We start from the raw sequence: 5,528 nt of genomic DNA, 5'->3' as shown, positions 1-5,528 counted from the left end.
TAGTTAAACAGTTATGGGACTCATTACTGTCAAAGATTAATTGCTCTCAATTAGTAGTACTTATTTGCTCTTTGTCTAGGGCAGGGGCCCCATGGTTGTTCTCCTCTTAGCACGTCTACTGGTGTTTCTGTTGTACATGTTTTGTTTTGAAATTATCATTGATTTTAATTCCCTTATTTTGCTTAAGACAGACACAGAAAAAAAAGTTTAGAAGCTCTTGAACATTTTATAGATATTTTATTTTTAACCTATAAAAATATATGTAGTTATAAAGGAAATAGATAAAAGTAAATTTTGTTTTGTTTTTTATTATTTTCTTTTTAATCTATGTTTTTACAGTTCTAGTCATTATCCTACTCCCAGTGCCCTCCAATTCCTCATCCCATACCTTCTCCCCCATCTCAAGAGGATGTCTCTCCTCCTACCCCTCACCAGACCTCCCCTCCCACGAGGACCTTCCTTCTCTCTAGGATTAGTTGCATCTTCCTTCCTGAGGTCAGACCAGGCAGTCCCTCTGTTGTGTATGTGTTGGGGACCTCGGGACGGCTGGTGTATGCTGCCTGGATGTTGGCTCAGTGTCTGCGACATCTCGATTTGAGATGAGACTCCTGGTATTCCTAGGGGGTCACCTCCTCCTCAGCTTCTTTCAGATTTTCCCTAATTCAAACACAGGAGTCCACAGATTCTGTCCATTGGTTGGGTGTAAATGACATGCATCTGACTTTTTCAGCTACTTGTTCGGCCTCCTGGAGGCAGCTATAAGCTAGGATCTGACTGAGTACAACATAACATCAGTACAGTGTCAGGCTTGGGGTCTCCTTGAGATGGGTACCAATCTAGTCTATCACTGGACCTCCTTTCCCTCAGTTTCTTTTCTTTTGTGTTCCTTCAGGTCTTTTTGTAGGACACGAACAACACTGGGTCAGAGGTTTTTTGACTGTGGATTGCAACCCCATCCCTCCTCTTGATGCCTTGTCTTTTTAATGGAGGTGGATTCTACAAGTTTCCTTTCCCGATGTAGGGCATTTCATCTAAGGTACCCTCCCCTTTGAGTCCTATGAGAGTTTTTACCTCCGCGGTTCTCTGGTATATTTTAAAGGTACCCCCCTACTCTCGACTGCCGGGGTTTCCTATTTCCATTCTTTCTGTTGGCCCTCGTCCTGTTCCCCCATCCCAATAATTGATGATGTTCCCACCTTTCCTCCTCACTGTCCCATTGCCACCCAGGTCACTTCTTTCCTACTCCCTGTGATTGCTTTCCTCTTCTCCCAAGTGGAATTGAGACATCTCGCAGGCTCTTCAATTTGTTAAACTTCTGGAGTTCTGTGGACTGCATCCTGGGTATTTTGTACATTTTTGGCTAATATCTACATATTGGTGAGTAAAGTACATACCATACATGTCCTTTTAGGTCTCAGTTAAATCACTCAGATGATATTTTTCCATTCATTTTGCTAGCAAAATGAATGATGATGTATTATATGTGGTTAGTATTCCATTGTGTAAAAGCCCATCCACATTTTTCTGTATCCATTCTTCCATTGTGAAAAATCTGGATTCTTTCTAGCTTCTGGATATCACAAATAAGGCAGCTATGCACATAGTGGAACACATGTACCTGTGGCATGGTGGGGCATCTTTTCTGTATATATGCAAGAGTGGTATAGTTGGGTCTTCAGATAGGTCTATTTCCAATTATCTGAGGAACCTCCAGATTGATTTTTAGAGTGGTTGTACCAGTTTGCAATCCCACCAGCAACGGGAGGAGGTTCCTCTTTCTACATCCTTGTCAACTGTATGCTGTCACCTGAGTTTTGATCTTAGCAAATTCCTAGATTGGGTATAAGGCAGAATCTCAGGGTCCTTTGATTTGCATTTTCGGATCGCTAAGGACTTGAACATTTCTTTAAATGCTTCTCGAGACAATTGGCATTTCTCTGTTGTAATTCTCTATTTAGTTCTATATCCCATATTATTGATTGCATTGTTTGGTTTTTGGCAACATGAGAGCTCTAGAACAAAAAAGAAGAAAACATAACCTGAGGAGTACATGCACGTAAATAATCAAACTTAGGGCTGAAATCAAAGCAAATAGAAACAAAAGAGAATGATACCCCAAATCAACAAACCAAAAAGCTGGTTCAAGAAAATCAACCTGATAGATAAACCCCTAATGAACTAACTAAAGGACCCAGAGACAGCATATAAATTAGCAAAATCAGAAATGAAAAGGAAGACATAACAACAGAAACTGAGGAAATCCAAAGAATCATTAGATCCTATTACAAAAGCTTATACTCAACAAAACTGGAAAATTTAAAATTGATGATTTTCTAGAAAGAAATCAAATACCAAGGTTAAATCAAGAGCAGGTAAGCTAAACAGGACCACGTACCCTAAGGAAACAAAAGGAGTCATTAAAAACCTCCCAACCAAAGAAAAGTCCAGAGCCAGATGGCTTTAGTGCAGAATTTTATCAGATGGTCAAAGAATAGCTGATACCAACACTCCTCAAACTGTTCCATAAAACAGAAAGAAAAGAACACTACCTAATTCATTCTATAAAGCCACAATGACTATGATACCTAAACCACACAAGAAACCAACAAAAAAAACTTCAGACCAATTTCACTTGTGAATATCAATACAAAATACTAAAAAAAATTCTTGCAAACTGAATTCAAGAACACATCAAATCATTATACACCATGATCAAGTAGGCTTCATTCCGGGGATGCAAGGTTGGTTCAATATATGAAAATCCATTAATGTACTCCACTATTTAAATAAACTGAAAGAAAAAAATCACATCGTCAACTCATTAGATGCTGAAAATAAACCATTTGATGAAATAAAACACATTTTCATGTTAAAAGTATTGGAGAGATCAGGAATTCAAGACACCAAGCTAAGCATAGTAAAAGCAATATACAGCAAACCAGTAGTCAACATCAGATTAAATGGAGAGAAACTTGAAGCCAATTCCACTAAAAATCAGGGACAAAAACAAGGACACCCACTCTCCTCATATCTATTTAATGTAGAACTTGAAGTTCAAGCAAGAGCAATAAGACAACAAAAAAAGATCAGGGGAAAAAGAAATAGCAAAAGTCAAGGTCACTATTTGCAGATGTTAAGATGAGTGTATAGGAGCAACACCAAAAATTTTTACTTAGAGAAACTTCTCCAGCTGATAAAGGAAGTCCCTTCCTTCCTTCCCCTTCCCTTCCCCTTCTTCCCCCTTCCCCTTCCTTCCCTTCCTTTCCCTTTCTCCCCTTCCTTCCCCTTCCCCTTCCCTTCCTTCCCTTTTCCCTTCCTTCTCCTCCTTCTCCATCCTCCTTCTCTTCCTCCTCCTCCTCCTTTTATTAAGTTGTTTTATTTTTACTTCAAACATTGCCCTGCTTTCCCAGTCTCTCCTCCCATTCTTCACCCCATCCCCATCCTCTTTGTCTCCTAAGAGTATGCACCCCATCTACCTACCAAGCAACCTTAAGTCTCACCTACTAGTTGCCTTTCCCTGTGCGGAAGAGTTGGAGGAAAGAGCGAACGCTTGAAACTAGATGTCGACCCACAGAAGAAGAACAGTACCAGCTAACCTGGACCACAGGCTCCCAGAGACTAACCCAAGTGCAGAGGGCATACATGGGTAATCTGGACCCCGGCACCTATGTAGTAGGCACATATGTGTGGAGAGGTGATGTGCCCTTAATCTTATAGAGCATATGTTATCTTAAGTAAAATGAACAAAAATATGAACTATGTTATCAAGTTTAAAATATATTGAAGCTTTAGTAACCAATACAGTATGGTTGATCATAAAAATAGTCACAGGTCAGTGTAACAGCTTAAAGACCCAAAAGTATGTTTTCTGTTCAGCCGCATTGAGACTTTTTGTGGAGCCCTGCAGTCTGTTCCGGCTGCCAGGAGCGAAGGAGGCGATAGCTGAAATGAAGGCAGAGAGGGCTTCATGAGGAAGCCACCGGTCTTGCCTGGTTCTGCCAAGACAAAGTGCAACGTACTTTTTTTTTCTGACCTGAAAATACAAAATGGAGCTCAAGTATTCGTTCCTCTCTGTCAGAAGGCAGGCCAAGTGAGGCATTTTGTTGAACGAATCAGAAGATGATCAAATTGGCCTCGAAAAGAACAGAGAAACTCACATTGACACAGATATGTTGAAGTATTCATGTCCAAACAGCATGGGAATGGAATAGGTGTTAAAACATACTGGTGCCAATTGTCTGCTGACTGATGACTGTATGAAGCGAGGACTCCCTTTTGGAGGGAGGAAGAATTATTCATTCTTCTCAGAATTGGAAATTGTACCAAATGAGATAACATTGCTGGTGGACTTCCAACAGGAGGAATGCAGGGAGGCCTTCACGCGGTTGCTTCTGAAATAGCTGAAAAGCTCTAAGGAAACACAAAGAAAGAATGGGGACAGTATATTGAAATATTTAAGAGCAGTTGAGCTGAAGTTAGAGACTCAATATGTTTCCACCACGAAAACTTATGGCCATACAGTAGCAATACAGTCCCTCAGCAGACCTGGGAATTTGTGAGGGTATAATAGTATTGGCAGAGGAGTCATGGCTTTGAGAGGATGAGGCGTGGTACTTAACATGGCTATGGAGAGAGACTATGATGATTATGATGATTATAGTGACTATAGTGATGGCTATGGATTTGTTCAGATAGATTTGGAAGAGAACTCAATTATTGTTTTTTCAGGAATATTCACCTGAATAAGGAATGGTGGTTTTCTACTTTCAGAGTACAATGGGACACTGTTTACACATGTGGGGATTACCATACAGAGCTGCTTGAGGACGACATTTATAATTTTTTCACCACTCAACCTGTGAAAATACATTTGAAATTGGTCTCGATGGCATAGCAACTGGTGAAACAGCAGATGTAAAGGTTGCAACCTATGAAGATGCTGTACAGCTAGGTCAAAAGATAAACAAATATGCAACATAGCATATGGAACTCATCTTGATTCTACAGCAGGAGCAAGCAGCAGTGCTTTTAAGGGAGCCAATGCTAGGAGGCATGGGTTTGCCAAACCAGTCAGTTGTAGGCTTAAGCCAGCCAGCAGCTGAGTGGTGGTTAGGAGGAGGCTAAGTGGCAAGAGCAGTGTTTGATATGACCAAATTTTACAGGAAAAAACTCCAGTGATTTTCAATCAAACATTGCATAGGTTAGGTCAGGAGCAGTGAACAGTTAAACTACAATGGGGAAGCCAGGCATCTATGGGCGTGATGATGGAGGGATCTCTGACATGTCTGAAGTATGAGTGATGGACAAATGAATTCATTCTGATCACTGACTCTTGGTCAAAAGAATTTCTTTTCAAAACCCCTTCAGTTTAACAGTTTTTCCTAATCCAGCCTTGTGGTTTTTATGCCTGCTCTCTAAGTGAGCATTGGCGCCAGCTCAAAGTGAAGGTTCAGTGTTGTCTGAGCAGTCACCCAGGATGATCGGGCAAAGCTGAATAACTCCAACTGTTACTGTAGGTGTAGGTAACA

The 5,528-nt window shown here is 40.6% G+C and overlaps 1 pseudogene; it reads left to right on the top strand.

Moving 5' to 3' along the window:
• The first annotated feature begins 4,488 nt into the window (after nucleotides 1–4,488).
• Nucleotides 4,489–5,200, top strand: LOC116900939 (annotated as a pseudogene).
• Nucleotides 5,201–5,528: the final 328 nt, after the last annotated feature.

Source organism: Rattus rattus, chromosome 5 (genome assembly GCF_011064425.1).
Source record: "Rattus rattus isolate New Zealand chromosome 5, Rrattus_CSIRO_v1, whole genome shotgun sequence".
Taxonomy (NCBI): Eukaryota; Metazoa; Chordata; class Mammalia; order Rodentia; family Muridae; genus Rattus; species Rattus rattus.
This window is presented reverse-complemented; position numbering and strand designations above follow the sequence as displayed.